The following is a 20,247-nucleotide window of genomic DNA, read 5'->3' on the forward strand; positions in this document are numbered from 1 at the left end:
GCACTTCTCTCAAATGAGAAGCTGCTAATGAGTTAAACTGCTAAAACATAAGTCCAATTTGTTGGCGCAAAGTCAGTGATCACCCTCATAGCACTGACCGCCTACATGGGGCCATTTTAGTACAATGTTGATCCAGGGATTTTATCTGATTGCCATCTGGAGTCGGGAAGGATCTTTTTCCCTTTTGGGGCTAATTGGACCATGCCTTGTAAGGGTTTTTTGGCCTTCCTCTGGATCAACAGGGATATGTGAGGGAGCGGGCTGGAGTTGTACTTTGTTTTCTTCTTGAACTCGATGGACATATGTCTTTTTTCAACCAAAATAACTATGTAAGAAGGGTGGGGCCTTCTGCTCCATATTCTCCCCCCACCAGTGCAGCAAATCAGGGCACCCTTTCTGTTTTTGGGGGCTTTCTGGATGGACCTGGCCACTATAGAGATCACTGATTACTGGTGATAGTCTGTGGCAATCAGCTGCTGAAAAAAAGCCCCAGAAATATAATGGGTCCCATTGCCCTGTGCTGTTAAAGGGGAAGCCCACTAGTGAGTAACATTGGCGTCCCAATTTCTGTTTGGGTGGATTCGGACCTGAATCACTGAGTTTCCAGTAGAAGAATTCTGAAGTGCCAAATCCTTTTCTTTTATTCTTTCTTTTTTTTCCCCTTAGAGTGTACCCAAAACTTTGCGCGCGGTACTTAGCGCGCGATCTGATTCAGAAATTCACAAAGTCCTATGCGCGCGCTAAGTCCCATAGGCTTTAATGGTCACTTTGCGCGGAGCGCCCCGCGCTCTGTGCAGTGCGCGTGTAAAGTTTTACACGCATAAAGATTTGCGCGCGAAAAGCTGGTTTAGACGTGCTAAGGGGGTTTTCACAGGCGTGCTAACAGTTAGCACCGCTTTGTGAATCAAGCCCTAGATTTCAGAAATAAAATCTATTTTCTAAATTCTAATAATAAATAGCAGCCTTTTTTCAGTTGCATGATGACAAATCTACCATATTTTACATTTATTGGAGGAACCCCTCCCTTCCTTTCATATTGCCGGGACAGAATCTGGCAAACTGGTGGAGTAAATGGTGTCCAGCAAAGGAGGAATTGCTAATGGCTGCCACCTGTATAACCCTAGTTATAAAAAAAAGAGAAGGGTGAAAAGCATGCACTGAAATGCTCATAGGCTTGAAGGAGTGTTTATTTATCTTTGTATGTGTCAGAGTGGTGCAACTAAATATTTTGAATTAAAAAAATGATTGGGTCCGTTTTAACCACTTCAGGACCACAGGCTTTAACCACTTTGTCCTCCTTGACGTATAAAAACGTCAAGGAGGACAGGCGCGCTCCCGCGTGCTCCCGCGGCCGATCGCGCGCGTGCACGCGCACTCCCGGCCGCGGAGTCGGTAGCCACGGAATCAATGTATCGGGCTGGGGAGCCCGATCATTGATTCCTCTCCCCCGCTGAAAAAGCGACAGCTTCTCTCGGAAGCTTCGCTCTTTCTGAAGCTGTGTCCCTCTAAGCGTACATTGTACGCTTAGAGTGACGTCATGTAAAAAAAATCGAGATTGCCATCTTGTGGCCAAAAAGTAAAACTACAAGCAAATACCCAAAAACATTACACAACACCAATATTTCCCCAAATAAAACACTTTTATATCCCACCCTCCCAAAAATGCCCGCATAAAATGTTTAATAAAAAAAAACAAAAAAAAACATTACTATAAAAAAAAAAAAAAACATAAATATTTACCTAAGGGTCTAAACTTTTTAAATATCTATGTAAAGATGAAATATTTCTCTTTATTTTTTTTTTATAAGCTTGTAAATAGTGATGTATGCAAAACGGAAAAAATGCTCTTTTATTTCCAAATAAAATATTGTCGCGATACATTGTGATAGGGACATAATTTAAATGGTGAAATAACCGTGACAAATGGGCAATAACAATACGTGGGTTTTAATTATGGAGGCATGTATTATTTTAAAACTATAATGGCCAAAAACTGACAAATAATGAATTTTTTCATTTTTTTTCTTATTCTTCCTGTTAAAATGCATTTACAGTAAATTGGCTCTTAGCAAAATGTACCCCCCAAAGAAAGCCTAATTGGTAGCGGAAAAAACAAGATATAGATCAGTTCATTGTGATTAGTAGTGATAAAGTTATAGGCTAATGAATGGGAGGTGAACATTGCTCGGATGCATAAGCTGAAAACGACTGAGATGTTAAGTGGTTAATCACACACACACCACACACACACCTAAAGACCAGGCCATTTTTCACAAAAATGGCCACTGCAGCTTTAAGGGCCCACTGCAGGGCTGCACAACTCAGCACACATGTGATTTCTCTCCCCCCTTTTCTCCCCACTAACATAGCTCTCTGTTGGTGGGGTCAGATCGCCCCCGGATGTTTATTTATTTATAAATATTTGTTTGTTTGTTTGTTTTTTAAATTAATTTCCTTTTTTTTTTTTTTTTTTTTTTTTTTTTTTTTTATTCCTCCCTCCCCCCCGCCAGCCAATCAGCGTGATCGACCTATGACAGCTGATCACTTCCCTGCTTCTGGAGGGGACAGCCGTGTTACACGGCTGTCCCCAGTACAGTGCTACCTTAGATTGCAGCGCTGTACAGGGCAATTAGACTAACAGTCTCCGAGCGGCGATTGCCACTGGGAGACTGAAGGCAGAGCGGACTTTACACCGATTGGCGTTAGGCGGTGTAAATTATAGCCATAAAAGTTTTCCTGACGGAATACAACTTCTGACGGCAGGGAGAGATAACATACATGAACTATTGACCTTTTTCTAACTCTGGGACACTTAACTGGCAATTTGCATGATCCGCAGATGAAAGCACACCTGAAACGCGTAAAAACACTAACGTTGCGTAACTCTGTATTTGGAGGCCTTTGGATGGTCCTACAGCCCACCGTTCCAGCGAAGGGTCCTTCTTCCTCAGGCTTAGCACCTGGCCATGGACAAGCACATTCCAGACAGGGCATGCCCGAGTAAGGTCCGCACATGCCCAGTAGAAGGAAGCCGCTACCACCCAGCTTTCCTCCTCCAAGTACTTCATTCTACTGAGCATGTGGGAGCCAAATTGTTATAGAGGGACTTGCCCTGCAACAGATGGCTTGAGGCGTTTTTTTTTTGTTTTGTTTTTTAAATTTATGTAACCATTAAATATATCCATGCTAATAATCTCATTGCCAATGTACCTGTTATGTAGTCTCATACTTGTCATGTGTTTAATAAGCGGGACGTGAAGAAACTAGAACTAAAGGGGTTATTTAACTTGTACTAGAGACAAATCATTACAAAAGTTGTATACATACCTGGGGCTTCCTCCAGCCCCCTCCGCACGGATCGTTCCCTCGCAATCTTCCTCCGCCTCCTCCTGGTAGAAGCCCAGTAAGTTTGTAAAGGACAACTGAAGCGAGAGGGATATGGAGGCTGCCATATTTATTTATTTTTAAACAATACCAGTTGCCTGGCTGTCCTGCTGGTCTGTTTGGCTGCAGTAGTGTCTGAATAACTCCAGAAACAATACGCGCTGCGTAATATGTTGGCGCTTTATAAATAAATAAGCATGCAGATAATCTTGTCAGATCTGACAGTAATGCCAGAAACACCTGATATGCTGCATGCTTGTTCAGGGGCTATGGCTAAAAGTATTAGAGGCTGAGGATCAGCAGGACAGCCAGGTAACTGGTATTGCTTAAAAGGAAGTAAAGATGGCAGCCTCCATATACCTCTTACTACAGTTGCCCTTTAACTTACCCGGGGCTTCTTGCAGCCTCCTGGAGTCATCCTGTGCCCACAATGTCCTTCTGGTTCCCTCTGGCCAGCAGTGGCAATCGCCGGAAAGCTGGTCGGTTGGCGGCAACTGCGCATGCGCGGCCTGATCTTACGCATGCGCTACAGCAATTTTTTTTCCTTCCCAGCACCTATTGCTTCTCCCAATGGCTTGAGCACAAGTCGTGTCCCAAATGACCTGTTCCATCCAGCAGAGCCCTGTTTGCACCTCTGAGGTAGTAAATCTGTATACTATATATACTTCTGCTGCCAAAGATGGGAGCTCTGACCTGCCGCGGGGTCAGGCTAATGCTTTCTCTAGTTGTTATTGGCATTAATGCATTAATAGATGCCAGTGTGCTCACCAGATAAGTCCGGGCGGCGGCCCTTGCAGCTGCTGGCGCTGGCATACAGGCGGGCATAAGACTTTGCTCTTTGTTTTGCTTTTGTACAACTAATGCTGCTTTTGTCTGGCGTGGCTGCGGAGCACATGACTAAGCCTGGGTGATCATTTCAAGCAATTTGGAGCCGGAGCGTGTACACATTCCTGGCACGCAGCAGACCACAAACGCTGACCGCACGGTTTCATTGTCTGCGGCGCTGGCACCGCTCACCTCATGGGTTATAAAGGGAATCTGCGGATGGGTTACAGGAGGTGCGAAGTTAAATCATCCCCTCTCTCCTTATGTCTGTTATTGCCCTTTATCTCAGAATACTGATTTTATTTTCGCCGTGGTGTTTTTTTTTTTTTTTTTCACATTTAAAGGACAACAGAAGCGAGAGTGACATGGAGGCTGCCATATTTATTTCCTGTTAAACAATACCAGTTGCCTGGCAACCCTGTCGATCTCTCTGGCTGCAGAAACAAGCATGCAGATCATCTTGTCAGCTGACCATAATGTCAGAAACGCCTGATCTGCTGCATGCTTGTTCGGGGCTATGGCTAAAAGTATTCGAAGCAGAGGATCAGCAGGACTGCCAAGCAACTGGTATTGTTTAAAAGGAAATAAATATGGCAGCCTCTATAGCCCTCTTGATACAGTTGTCCTTTAAAGTGACCATACATCAGACAGATTGACCAAGAAACACATCTCTCTCTGATTGAATCTGATCATAGAGAGGTCTGTTGCCTGCCCACCAACCACAGGCCGATTCATGAGCGATTTAAAGGAAACCAGAGATGAAGGCTTTGGCACAAAATAAACATATCCCCCGATAGATTTTACAAAATAAATACTATACCTGGTAGATTCGCCGCTCTGGTGGGCTGTTTTTTTTTTTTTTTTTTTTTTTTTTTTACTATAACGCCACGCAAAACACAGTTCATCAGAAAAGCATATTATTTAGTGGGCTGTGTGCAAAATGAAATCACCATTTCTAAAAACCTCTTATGACTAACAACTATAGATTAAAAAAAGTTTTCAATATACCCTTACAATAGCAGCTCCTCCCATCTCTCTGTGATGCGCAAGTATACAGAAAGGGGAATGCAGAGCCAGAAGGGGGCAGGCTGGGCTTGAAAAGATATCAGAGAAGACAGACTCCGCTATAATGATTCCTGAGCAAAGCCAGAATGAATGCTCAGTCGGGGATTTTATCAGGGCTTGATAAGCAAGCTGAACAGTAAATAATGAAACAGAGAGAGAGCAGGGTAGGTGTTTCCTGTAATGTCCCCACTGATCTATATGGTAAAATACTTTGAGGGTGCTTCGTCTCTGGTACACTTTAAGCATGAAATGTCTTGGGAATCGGCCTCGTGATGTCTAACGCCGCCCCGTGCCCGTACCCCGCCTCCGCATTGTCCCCCCCAATGTAAAATTTACCCCCGGTGCAGTACACTTTACCTGTCCGTTGCGGACTCCAGGCTCTGTACATACATGCACCCCACGTGCTTGCCGGCGTATACTGTAAATTTTGGACTATAAGACTCCCTTTTTCTCCCCTAAAAGTGGGCAAAAAAAGGTCACTGTGTCTTATAGTCCAAATGCAGGGAGTTCCTGACTTGTGAATGCCTGCCAATACAAACCTCCAACCCGCTGCAATGTCGGGGACTCCTTGTACTGACCCCATTGCAGAGGAGGACACAAAGGGGCATAGAGGAGGACACAAAGGGGCATAGAGGAGGACACAAAGGGGCATAGAGGAGGACACAAAGGGGCATAGAGGAGGACACAAAGGGGCATAGAGGAGGACACAAAGGGGCATAGAGGAGGACACAAAGGGGCATAGAGGAGGACACAAAGGGGCTTAGAGGAGGACACAAAGGGGCATAGAGGAGGACACAAAGGGGCATAGAGGAGGACACAAAGGGGCATAGAGGAGGACACAAAGGGGCATAGAGGAGGACACAAAGGGGCATAGAGGAGGACACAAAGGGGCATAGAGGAGGACACAAAAAGAAAACAAAGGGGCATAGAAGAGAACACAAGGAGGACAGAGGCAGACACAGGAGGACACAAGGGGGACAGAGCAGGACACAGGGAGACACAAGAGGTATAAGGGGGCATGAGGTACAAAGGGGGCATAATCCACAAGATGCCCCTTCACCATGGATGCACCAGGTTTAGTGTATATATTTTCCCCTGGTTTTTTGTCCTCTAAACCTAAGTGCGTCTTATAGTCCGAAAAATATGGTATATGGGCACATTTGTCGTGTCACACATGTGCCCATGTTAGACCAATAACTACGTGGGGGGCGTGGATAAGGACAGGTGAGGCATACTGCATGGGGCGGGACATTTTACATTGGGGGCGGTGCCAGGGGTTCTATCACGTTCTTCACTCGTTCAGATATCGCACGCTGTTACCGCCGTGCACCGGATCAAGCAAGTCAGCCCTATATCCTGCAGCATGTCCGGCCCGAAATTGGTGGCATTGTCGATCGGGCATGCGCTTGGCACTGATTTTCGTCCTATTGGATAACTATTGAATCGGATGATGGTGGCGCATCCACGGAGAGACAAATCTGGACTGGACTTTTCAAGCATTGTCTTCTGTAATGAATGTTGTGAATTTTTGTGGCCCTTCTTAGGCCCCATTCACACCTAAAACCGCAAAACGTCGGCAATTAGCGTTTTGCGGGAGTGATTTTTCAGCGAATAACGCAGAGAAATCACTGGACACTGCAGCGTTTTTGGGAGCGATCGCAATTAGTTGTGCTATGCATGCTAATCGCGAATCGCCGGCAAAACCCTGCATGTTACGCGTTTGCGGTTAATGCTAACCGCAAATGCGGCCGTGAGAACACTGCCATAGGCTTACATGGGCTAGCGGGTTTTGCAACCCGCTAGCGTTTTGCACTGAGCGGGAATCATGCGACTCCCGCTCAAGTGTGAATCGGCCCTTCCCTGGGTCATATCAGAACTTGGTTGGCAAATTAAGAATGTTTCTGAGGGAAGCTTGCCTCTAGATACAAGTCTGATTAAGTCTCTACTTGATAAGAGGATAAAGCGTCAGCCAGAAAAGCGGAGGGCGCATCCTGGAGTAACCCAGCCGCAGAGAGACGAGAGCTCTTTCATGTGTCTTCTGCTTGAATAGTCCCTGCTGGCGGCGTCCCAGCGCTCCCTCCCGCACAGACACTTCAATGCCATTCCAGCCAGGAGGCAAACAAGGACAGGGCTGGTTTTACGTGAATTTATTTGGTGACTGGCATGAAAACAAGCGGGCTACAGAGCTCCGGGACCAGCATACGCGAGTGTCAGAGAGGCTGTGAGTTGTCGGGCGGAAATCCCACTTTGTTTTCTGCTTGGCGCAATTCCCGGCCCTTAGAATCACCCAGAGCATTATTTAGCACCATCTACCAAAGGAAGGGGTGTTTACTTGTTGTGTTTATTCAAAGTTTACTTACAGGGAACAATGATTATCTCACACATTCTATTAAATTAACATGACTCCTGAAGTGAGAGGGAAATGGAGATTGCCATATTTATTTCCTCTTGAACCAGGTTCATTGTCTGGCTGTCCTGCTTATCCTCCTCTGCCGCTAATATTTTTAGCCATAGACTCTGAACAAGCAGCAGATCAGGTGCTTCTGACTGAAGTGTGACTGGCTTAGCTCATGCTTGTTTCAGGTGTGTGATTCAGACAGTACTGCAGCCAAAGAGATCAGCAGAATAGCCAGGCAACTAGTTTTGCTTAAAAGGAAATAAACATGGCAGCCTCCATATCCCCCTTAGATCATTGTCCTGACCTGAGCGCTCATACACTTATCCCCCCCCCCCCCCCTCGTTGGCAGAATCGATTACTGTGATTGAATCTCCCAGAGATCAATGTCCCAATCATAATTGCAACGATGTGGCAATCGTGATTGCTACCGTGTGGTGTAAAAAATCGATTACAAATCAATTTTCGAGCCGGAGGTGAGTGGGATATGGAGGCTGCCATATTGATTTCCTTGTACACAATACCCGGTTGCCTGGTTATCCTGCTGGTCTGTTTGGCTGCAGTAGTGCCTGAATCACACCAGAAACAAGCATGCAGCTAGTCCAGTCAGACTTTAGTCAATCTGATCTGCCTCATGCTTGTTCAGGGTCTGTGGCTAAAAGCATTTAGGTGGCCATACATCAGGCGACTTAGCAGACGATGGACCAACCAATTAGATTATTATAATCTGATCAGATGAAATTGGTGGCAACAAGACAAACATTTGTATTGCACTTTTCTCCTGGTGGACTCGAAGCACCAGAGCTGCAGCCACTAGGGCGCGCTCTATAGGCAGTAGCAGGGCTGCACGATTTTAGGGAAAAATCGAAATTGCGATTTTTCTCCGGGGTCGGGTAGTTGTATGGGTGATCTGGTGCGGCAGCACCTGGCCCCGCTGTGCGCGGATTGGCCGCTCATTAACACTCATACATATTCACTGCTTCTGGCCAATCCGCGCACAGCGGGGCCAGGCAGACATAAGGTACTACAGATAGCGGACTGGGCAGTGCGGGCACTATGAAAGCTGCTGCTGCACCAGATCATCAACATGAACTGGCCAGAAGCAGTGAATATGTATGAGTGTTAATGAGCGGGGGGGGGGGCGGATCCACTCGAGCAGCGGCTGGGCACATGCAACTTTACCAATCACTGGATAGCGATGGAATGACGGCAGCGGTAGGCGGAGCTGTACAGAGCATACAGCTCCGCCTACCGCTGCCGTCATTTCATTGCTATCCAGTGATTGGTAAAGCTGTATGTGCCCGACCGCTCGCTCGAGTGGATCCGCCCCCCCCCCCCCCCCCCCCCCGCTCATTAACACTCATACATATTCACTGCTTCTGGCCAATCCGCGCACAGCGGGGCCAGACAACCGAAAAACCGAAGGTACTGACGATCAGGAGATCATCTTGCCACGAACCGCGGTTTCGGTTTTAAACCGATAAACCGTGCAGCCCTAGGCAGTAGCAGTGTTAGGGAGTTTATCCCAAGAACTCCTTACTGAATAGGTGCAGCAGGCTTACTGAACAGAAAGACCCAAGATTTGAACCCAGGTCTCCTGTGTCAGAGGTAGAGCCCTAAACCAATACACTATCCAAGAGCATGCCTGAACGATGTTGTGACCAATCGCGGGCTGAAATTGGTTGCATGTATCGATTGGGCATGCCTGTGTGTGTGGTCAAACACGCACCCACGTTGCGCGGGCAAAACCCTTTAACTTGGCAACAGAGCATTACACTGACACGGGGCCTGGTGTAATGGAAAGCCAGGACTTTGTTTTTCAAAAAGGCTTAGATCTTGGTAGTGGAGCAAACAAAAATTAAACAAGGAACTGCCAAACTCTTCAGATGGTATAATACACAAGTAGCGTTCTTACTTTAGGTTGTTATGCTCTTGCGCATCTTTAAAAGCAGAGAGGAAATTCAGGTCCGCTTTAAGGCAGCACTCTGGTGGTCAGCTGGAGAACTGCACTCTCATTCGTGACCACAATTTCTCTTTTTCATTTTGTAACAAGACTAGTGAGGACGGAGCTGTACTGACATGTTCCCATCTGTAACCATTTCCCGCCTGTACAGGCTTGAGTTTATCGGCTCGCTCAGAATGTTCTTATCACCCTGCACATATTTCCAGTCTCTCATCTCGCCTGCTTTGTGTGTTTTATACACAGAAGAAAAGTCATCTTTCTAGTCCAGAGATGAGCGTATCCTCCGGGTAAAAGTGCACCTGTCATGACAGAAATATGTGCGGTGCTAGCGCTGTTTTTAGGGATCCTATGTCTCTTGTCCTTTGAGACAAACTGGAATTCCCAAATTTAGGTCTGGGCCAAAAGGGGACGTTGAGTTTGTGTGGGTTTTCTCTAGGCACTCTAGTTTCCTCCTACATCCCAAAAAATACAAATAAATGGTTTCCCTACCACAAATTGGCTTTAGTCTACACTATGAATATTTGATTATTTTAAAGTGAACGAGAGACGAAGCACCCTCATGTATTTTACCATATATATCAGTGGGAACATTAGCGAAAACACCTAACCTGCTCTCTGTTTCATTCTTCACTGCTCAGCCTGCTTCTAATCAGCCCTGATAAAATCCCAGACTGAGCATTCAGTCTGGCTTTGCTCAGGAATCATTATAGCTGAGTCATTATAGCAGAGCCAGAAGGGGGCAGACTTGGGCATGAAAAGACATCAGAGAAGACAGACTCGGCTAAAAGCCAGACTGAATGCTCAGTTGGAGATTTTATCAGGGCTGATAACAAGCAGGCTGAGCAGTGAAGAATTAAACCGAGAGCAAGGTAGGCATTTTCTCTAATGTTCCCATTGATATATATGGTAAAATGCATCAGAGTGCTTCGTTTCTGGTTCACTTAAGGATTAGATTATAAGCTGCATTGAGGATAGTCAGTGACATGACTGTGTACTCTGTAAAGTGCTGCAAAAGAGGTCAGTGGTATATAAATACGTAATAATAATAATATGGTAGGACATCAGACTATGGTAGGATTAGATTGTGAGCTCCTCCGAGGAAAGTGACGACTATGTACTCTGTAAAGTGTTGCAGAAGATGTCAGGATTGTATAAATGTATAATTTCAGCCACTTAGTAGCAGTTTAGTTTTGGAGACCAGTAGAGATGGACCAATCCGATTCTGGGTTTTATGTTTCTCTCTTAGGCCCAGTGCACACCAAAACCGCTAGCATATCCGCAATACGCTAGCGGTTTTGGGAGCTGATTTCAGAGCGATTCTAGGTATGTTTAGAGAGGTTTTCTAAACATACCTAGCGGTTTTGGGTGCGTTTTTGTGTAGCAGATTACACATATTGTTACAGTAAAAGCTGTTACTGAACAGCTACTGTAACAAAAATGCCTGGCAAACCGCTCTGAAGTAGCGTTTTTCAGAGCGGTTTGCGGTTTTCCTATACTTGGCATTGAGGACGAAACTCTTCCGAAATCCGCAAACGCGCAGCAGGAGGCGCGTCTGCGGCTTGGCAAAAACCGAAAACCGCCGGTGTGCACCATCCCATTGCAATACATTAGACAAGCGTTTTTATAGGCGGATGCGGCCGGCGGATCGCTCCAAAAACCGCTCGGTGTGCACTGGGCCTAAGAGGGAATGAGTCATAGCCCATGATTGGTTGTTGGGGTCACAGCTCTGTTTCCTTTGCTCCATTTTCCATGCATTGAGGCCTTTCCTATAGTAATGTATCCACCCTGAAGGGGGGGGGGGGGGGGGGCGGCTATAAAACGATCTCCTGATCTCTGTCTGACCTTCTGGGTGTAACTGGATCTGCAGCAGATCCCGTTTCTGCCTTGTGACCTTTCGCAAAGTGGAGCGTAACCCCAGCTTAGCTGCCGGCCACCTGTGCGTCTGTCTCTACATGTTTATATGGACTGCAGGCATTAGAATCGCCCCACTACATACAGAGCTCTATGGATGAATGCTAAACCCCACTGGATGTCCACAACCCTTGTTAAGGTGGCCACACACCATACAATTTTTTAAATATCTGTTCAATTTAAGAATTGCAATCAATTTTTCTGACTGATTGTAACATTTCAAAAATATGACCAATGTACCACACACCTACCGTATGTTCAATTTTTCCCCAATTATGATAAAAATGAGAAAATTGCTAGGGTGTGTATATTAATAAATTGACAATCTAAAACACACACCATACAATCTTCAAAAAAAATGTAAAATAAATATTTGGCAATCCGGATCTATCTAAATAAAAAAAAAAAATGGGAAATCCGATTGTATTTTTCAGTCGAATGGAAAAAAAGCTTTCTATATTTTTTTTTTTTTTTTTTTTTTTTTTTTTTCTTTCCCAAGAGATACGATTGTTTTTAAAGTATTTCTGTAAAATCTGCTCATTTTATTGTATCGTGTGTGGCCACCTTTAGTCACTGAGCTTTTACGCTCTTATTGGGATCATTGTAATCACTATTATTTGGTACTATTAAAATTGTGGACATATCAATGCAAACAGGATATTAACTGTATTATTTAAAGTTGCAAAAAATGCTTTGTATAATGTGCTCTTAACCACTTGAGGACCACAGTCTTTTCGCCCCTTAAAGTGAACCTAAAGCCGATAAAAAAAAAAAATGAGATTAACTCACCTGGGGCCTCCCTCAGCCCCCTGCAGCCGACCGGTGCCCTCGCAGCTCCGCTCCGATGTCCCAGGACCCGCCGGCGAGCACTTCCGGTTTCGCCGTCACCGGCCGACAGGCATGGGAACGCGAGTGATTGTTCGCGTTCCCAGCCTGTATATCGCCCCCTATGCTGCTATTGCGGCCAGGAGGCCGCAATAGCAGCATAGGGGACGATATACAGGCTGGGAACGCGAACAATCACTCGCGTTCCCATGCCTGTCGGCCGGTGACGGCGAGTGACGGCGAAACCGGAAGTGCTCGCTGGCGGGTCCTGGGACATCGGAGCGGAGCTGCGAGGGCACCGATCGGCTGCAGGGGGCTGAGGGAGGCCCCAGGTGAGTTAATCTCATTTTTTTTTTATCGGCTTTAGGTTCACTTTAAGGACCAGAGCCTTTTTTTCCATTCAGACCACTGCAGCTTTCACGGTTTATTGCTCGGTCATACAACCTACCACCTAAATGAATTTTACCTCCTTTTCTTGTCACTAATACAGCTTTCTTTTAGTGCTATTTGATTGCTGCTGCGAGTTTTTTAGTTTTCATTATATTCATCAAAAAAGACATGAATTTTGTCAAAAAAAATGACTTTTTTTAACTTTCTGTGCTGACATTTTTCAAATAAAGTAAACTTTCCTATACATTTGAGTGCGAAATTTATTCTGCTACATGTCTTTGATAAAAAAAAAAACCCATTCAGTGTATATTTATTGGATTGGGTAAAAGTTTTATAGCGTTTACAAACTATGGTGCCAATAGTGAATTTTCCTATTTTCAAGCATCTCTGACTATTCTGACCCCCTGTCATGTTTCATGAGGTGCTAAAATTCCAGGATAGTATAAATACCCCCCCAAATGACCCCATTTTGGAAAGAAGACATCCCAAAGTATTCAGTGAGAGGCATGGTGAGTTCATAGAAGATTTTATTTTTTGTCACAAGTTAGCGGAAAATGACACTTTGTGACAAAAAAAAAAAGTTTCCATTTCTTCTAACTTGCGACAAAAAAAAAAAAAAAATGAAATCTGCCACGGACTCACTATGCTCCTCTCTGAATACCTTGATGTGTCTACTTTCCAAAATGGGGTCATTTGTGGGGTGTGTTCACTTTCCTGGCATTTTGGGGGGTGCCTAATTGTAAGCACCCCTGTAAAGCCTAAAGATGCTCATTGGACTTTGGGCCCCTAGCGCAGTTAGGCTGCAAAAAAGTGCCACACATGTGATATTGCCGTACTCAGGAGAAGTAGTATAATGTGTTTTGGGGTGTATTTTTACACATACCCATGCTGGGTGGGAGAAATATCTCCGTAAATGACAATTTTTGATTATTTTTTTTTTACACACAATTGTCTATTTACAGAGATATTTCTCCCACTCAGCATGGGTATGTGTAAAAATACACCCCAAAACACATTATACTCATTCTCCTGAGTACGGCGATACCACATGTGTGGCACTTTTTTGCACCCTAACTGCGCTAAGGGGCCTAAAGTCCAATGAGTACCTTTAGGATTTCACAGGTCATTTTGCGACATTTGGTTTCAAGACTACTCCTCACGGTTTAGGGCCCCTAAAATGCCAGGGCAGTATAGGAACCCCACAAATGACCCCATTTTAGAAAGAAGACACCCCAAGGTATTCCGTTAGGAGTATGGTGAGTTCATAGAATTTTTTTTTTTTTTTTTTTTTGGTCACAAGTTTGTGAAAAAACACAATTAAAATCAATTTCCGCTAACTTGTGACAAAAAAAAAAAAAAAAAAATTCTATGAACTCACCATACTCCTAACGGAATACCTTGGGGTGTCTTCTTTCTAAAATGGGGTCATTTGTGGGGTTCCTATACTGCCCTGGCATTTTAGGGGCCCTAAACCGTGAGGAGTAGTCTTGAAACCAAATGTCGCAAAATGACCTATGAAATCCTAAAGGTACTCCATTAGACTTTGGGCCGCTTAGCGCACTTAGGGTGCAAAAAAAATGCCACACATGTGGTACCGCCGTACTCAGGAGAAGTAGTATAATGTGTTTTGTGGTGTATTTTTACACATACCCATGCTGAGTGGGAGAAATATCTCCGTAAATGACAATTGTTTGATTTTTTTTTTTTTACACACAATTGTCCATTTACAGAGAGATTTCTCCCACCCAGCATGGGTTTGTGTAAAAATACACCACAAAACACATTATACTACTTCTCCTGAGTACGGCGATACCACATGTGTAACACTTTTTTTTGCAGCCTAGGTGCGCTAAGGGGCCCAACGTCCTATTCACAGGTCATTTTGAGGCATTTGTTTTCTAGACTACTCCTCACGGTTTAGGGCCCCTAAAATGTCAGGGCAGTATAGGAACCCCACAAGTGACCCCATTTTAGTAAAAAGACACCCCAAGGTAATCCGTTAGGTGTATGGTGAGTTCATAGAAGATTTTATTTTTTGTCACAAGTTAGCGGAAATTGATTTTTATTGTTTTTTGAAAAAAAACAATAAAAATTTCCGCTAACTGTTGACAAAAAATAAAATCTTCTATGAACTCGTCATACACCTAACAGAATACCTTGGGGTATCTTTTTACTAAAATGGGGTCACTTGTGGGGTTCCTATACTGCCCTGGCATTTTACGGGCCCAAAACCGTGAGTAGTCGGGAAACCAAATTTCTCAAAATGACTGTTCAGGGGTATAAGCATCTGCAAATTTTGATGACAGGTGGTCTATGAGGGGGCAAATTTCGTGGAACCGGTCATAAGCAGGGTGGCCTCTTAGATGGCAGGTTGTATTGGGCCTGATCTGATGGATAGGAGTGCTAGGGGGGTGACAGGAGGTGATTGATGGGTGTCTCGGGGTGGTTATAGGGGAAAATAGATACAATCAATGCACTGGGGAGGTGATCGGAAGGGGGTCTGAGGGTTTGGCCGAGTGATCAAGAGCCCACACGGGGCAAATTAGGGCCTGATCTGATGGTTAGGTGTGCTAGGGGGTGACAGGAGGTGATTGATGGGTGTCTCAAGGTGTGATTAGAGGGGGGAAATAGATGCAAGCAATGCCCTGGCGAGGTGATCAGGGCTGGGGTCTAAGGGCGTTCTGAGGGTGTGGGCGGGTGATTGGGTGCCCTAGGGGCAGATTAGGGTCTAATCTGATGGGTATCAGTGACAGGGGGTGATTGATGGGTAATTAGTGGGTGTTTAGGGTAGAGAACAGATGTAAACACTGCACTTGGGAGGTGATCTGACATCGGATCTGCGGGCGATCTATTGGTGTGGGTGGGTGATCAGATTGCCCGCAAGGGGCAGGTTAGGGGCTGATTGATGGGTGGCAGTGACAGGGGGTGATTGATGGGTGGCAGTGACAGGGGGTGATTGATAGGTGATTGACAGGTGATCAGTGGGCTATTACAGGGAAGAAGAGATGTAAATATTGCACTGGCGAATTGATAAGGGGGGTCTGAGGGCAATCTGAGCGTGTAGGCGGGTGATTGGGTGCCCGCAAGGGGCAGATTAGGGTCTGATCTGATGGGTAACAGTGACAGGTGGTGATAGGGGGTGATTGATGGGTAATTAGTGGGTGTTTAGAGGAGAGAACAGATGTAAACACTGCACTTGGGAGGTGATCTGATGTCGGATCTGCGGGCGATCTATTGGTGTGGGTGGGTGATCAGATTGCCCGCAAGGGGCAGTTTAGGGGCTGATTGATGGGTGGCAGTGACAGGGGGTGATTGATGGGTGATTGACGGGTGATTGGCAGGTGATCAGGGGGGATAGATGTATACAGTACACAGGGAGGGGGGGGGGGGGGGTCTGGGGAGAATCTGAGGGGTGGGGGGGTGATCAGGAGGGAGCAGGGGGCAGTTTAGGGTTAAAAAAAAAAAAACATTTTTAGATAGTGACAGGGAGTGATTGATGGGTGATTAGGGGGGTGATTGGGTGCAAACAGGGGTCTGGGGGGTGGGCAGGGGGGGTCTGAGGGGTGCTGTGGGCGATCAGAGGGAAGGGGGGGGCAGGATCAGTGTGCTTGGTGCAGACTAGGGTGGCTGCAGCCTGCCCTGGTGGTCCCTCGGACACTGGGACCACCAGGGCAGGAGGCAGCCAGTATAATAGGCTTTGTATACATTACAAAGCCTATTATACAAAGTACATGCGGCGATCCGGGTGCTAGTAACCCGCCGGCGCTTCCGAACGGCCGGCGGGTTACAGCGTGGGGGGGCTCTCGTACTACACGGAAGGGGGTAACATTGGTCTGTGATCTTTCATTTTCCAAAGACTATAGTCTGATGTGTGTATGAGCCTTTAGTTCAGATGTGCTTCAAAGTTGGGTTAAACAGTAACTGTAGTGAAAGTAATGTAATGCATAAAATTGCCTTTTTTTTTTTTGTTTCTGAGAATTTAAAAGCCAGTGCAAAATATACCTGGTCTCCCAGAATGCTCTGGGAGCAGAATTCCGCATAGCTAAAATGCTTTGACATCACTGGGAGGGTGGGGCTACATACCAGTATACAGCAATATATAGATATAGGGAGTGTTTCTGATGCTGAAACCAGAAAAATTACTGCAAAGGTGGCCACTAATGATGCGGTTCTTCGGTCGTAATATCGATTATTCGGGCCCACTAACAGAAGCAAAGCTGCTATCCAAAATCTGATTAATGGAATCGATCAAAAAACAGATCGATATTATGATCAAATTGGAGAATCTTTTTGTTAATGGCCAAAAAAAAAACTGGGTATCCTGAATAATGTATTGCATTGTACTTTATGCCCCTACAGTGCTTCTTTAGTTTCAAAAACTTTTATTAGGCACTCGAGTGCCAAGGTAGCAGAAGGAACATTACAGCATAAAATAACATATCTGTGTTGGCCCAACATGGGCGACAGATATCATATAAAACACATGGTATAAAGTTTACAGTTACGTTCTAAAAAGGTCAGTTCTAGAATGTGATAAAATAGTTTTAACAAAAACACTGAAGTAACATATAAATCATGAGAACATAGCACGGTCAGTTCTATGGCATGGTTGGTTGTAGCTAAGAGTCTAAGGAGATTATATAGGTCCGGAGTTCCACGTACCTCCAATGGGTGAACCTTTATGGTCAGGTACAACGGCCCTTTGGTAGTATGTTTGGGCTGTCCAGAGTTAACAGGGGGGGGATGTGAGGTCCAGCAGTGCTTGGGTACCCTTAGAGAGTTTGTTAGTTGACCAGGGTTCCCAGACTTTTTGGAATTGGGGCATTCTATCGTTAATTATGGCATTGATGCGTTCACAGGTCATTATAGAATTTATGCTATTGATTACTTGAGGGTAGATAAAGGCGTCCAAAAATTCAGAGTGTGTTAGTTCTTTTTTCATTAGTGAGTTGAGGAAGGATTGGAGATGAGGGGAAAGTATATTTTGGAATTTTTTGTAGTAAAGGGCTGTGAGTCCGTCAGGACCAGGAGCTTTTCGGGTCTTAAGTTTTCCAATGCTACTGGATATTTCTTCAAGAGATATTGGATTATTTAGGAGTATCTTGGACTCCTCGGTCAGTCTAGGAAAATGTATTTGGTTGAGGAAATTGGATACTTTTTGGTGTTGGGGTGAGGTGGAGTCTGTGTAAAGTGTTTGATAAAAATGGTGAAAGGTTTGTGCAATTTTGTTTGGGTCGCTTGTGACTTGGCCGCGGGGGGTCCTGATTTTATATATTGTATTGGTTCTGTGAGAGTTTCTTAATTTCGCAGCTAGCCAGCTATCAGGTTTATTTGCAAATCTGTAGTAGTTAGCCTTAGTCCATGTTAGAGCCTTTTCAACATTATTTGAGAGAAGAATATGAAGCTGTAATTCGACTTCTTTGATTTGTTTTAAGGTGTAGGGGGAGTGCTCAGCCTGATGTAGTGACCGGAGGCGCTGGAGTTTATAAGATAAATTAGAAATGGCCTCGGAGTTTTTTCTTTTTCTTTGGGCCCCAATTTGTATAAATTTACCTCGAATAACTGCTTTGTGGGCCATCCAGAGGGTAGTGGGAGAGGTGTCAGGATGGTCATTTTCAGAAAAATATTGTTGGAGATGAGAGGATACTTCTGACCTTGTTTTAGTGTTGATTAACACGGATTCATTTAAACGCCATATTCGAGGCTTGGTGACTTTAGCATGCAAGTCTAAACATGCAAGAAGCATGTCATGGTCTGAGAGCGGGGATGGTATGTGTCTTACATAGACCAAGTGTGGTACTGTTGATGTGGTGACTAGGATGTGATCAATTTTGGCATATGTATGGTGTGGTGCGGAGTAGTGGGTGTAGCCTTTTTTGTCACCGTAGAGCTCTCTCCAGGCATCCACTAGAAAGTTATTTTCCAGTAGAGTTTGGAGACGTTTTCTCTGCGTTTTAGAGAGTTTATCAGGGGAGGGTTTAGATTTATCAAGTTTTTCGTTCAGGGTAAGATTAAAGTCACCACACCACAGGACAAGTGTGTTGGGTTGTGCGCTTAGTTTCTTTTGAATCAGTTGGAATGTCTTAAAGGCCTGTTCCGGAGGGGCATATGAACTAATAAGGTGGAGGCGCCAGGTGTATATGGACCCGGTTAAGATTACATATCTCCCTTCAGTGTCTAATTGAGTGTTTGTTATTTCTAGGGGTAAATTTTTATGAATTAGGACCAAGACTCCTCTATGCTTTTTAGGGGCTGTAGAGACGAATTTAACAGTATAGTGCTTATGGAAGTAAGCTGGACATGATGTGGTAGAAAAATGGGTTTCCTGAATGCAGACTATATCAGGATGGTGCCTGCTCAGGTCGTGCAACACCTCTCCTCTCTTCCGTGGGGAATTGAGGCCCCGTGCATTAAAGGATAATACTTTTAGGAAGGTTCTATTATTCAAAGGTGCCATCATGGGGAAGGGACCGTAGCGAGCTTAATCTTCGTGCTGTAAGAATTGAACCAGGAAGAACTGACCGTGGTAGTAGGAAACAGTAAGAGAACGTAATCCCTAGGATTGTAGGGACAATCCTGGCATGGTGGGTATGAGGGGGGGTCGGACATATTATTTCCTTCCCCTATCACACCTCTAGTCATGGGGGCAACAAGAGAGCCTTGAGCGGTGAGGGTTTAATTTTATTGCTATGATGGAGGACTGTCTTGGTTATGAGTGTAGGAGGGGGGGGGGGGGGGGAGTGAGCCCCCTCTATAGGGTGCCTATTATGGAATTTTAAGGCTTCCTGGCCCCAATTAGTAGTTGGCCCCAGGAATAATTAGAGCATAGACATAGAACGAGCATAGAGGTAAGAGTCACAGATGTTTGGAGCAATCTAAACTTTACCTTCAAAAGTCCTCCCGCGACCCGGGAGGCCCCCCAGGCTGGTTTCCTTGGCTCGAGGGATCCGTTCGGGCCAGTCCCCCCTCGGGGGGGAAAATTGGTGGCCCGGAGGGATCCCCCCGACCTCCACCATTGGCCCGGGTCACCAAGCCGTCCGCGGGGGGAGATCCAAATCAGTAAGGGTGGGAGAATTACCTCGAGGTTGAATAAACAGGGAAGTGTGACGAGATCTTAACATACCCATATATCAGTGGCAGACAAAAATAAACATTATAGTTATCATCGTAGTACATAGAAAAATGATCAACTAGCCCAATCATCGTAGCCACCCAGCAGTAATATATATTTTTAAACAGTTTCAGTAGCCAGCTAGATAAGGAGAAAATAAAATGTTAGTGCATGGATTAGCAGTGTTTCATAACATGTTGGGGGGACTCGGTCTGGAGTTCTCGTTCGGAGAATTACATAAGATAAATTAAACAGCCTTTTGGGTGGTGATAGTACAGGGCCACTGGATCAGGATACAGTCTATGGGTGACAGACTGTAGCAGTATGGGGAAGTAAGTTTTAGGTAGGATACTGATAGTTAATTGGCTCGTTCATGGA

General features: G+C 45.2%; 1 protein-coding gene across 1 annotated transcript in view; it reads left to right on the plus strand.

Moving 5' to 3' along the window:
- BPGM (bisphosphoglycerate mutase) overlaps window positions 1–20,247 on the plus strand; it is a 43,988-nt gene that overhangs the window by 21,250 nt on the left and 2,491 nt on the right.

The sequence above is a fragment of the Hyperolius riggenbachi genome, chromosome 3 (genome assembly GCF_040937935.1).
Source record: "Hyperolius riggenbachi isolate aHypRig1 chromosome 3, aHypRig1.pri, whole genome shotgun sequence".
NCBI classification, from domain to species: domain Eukaryota; kingdom Metazoa; phylum Chordata; class Amphibia; order Anura; family Hyperoliidae; genus Hyperolius; species Hyperolius riggenbachi.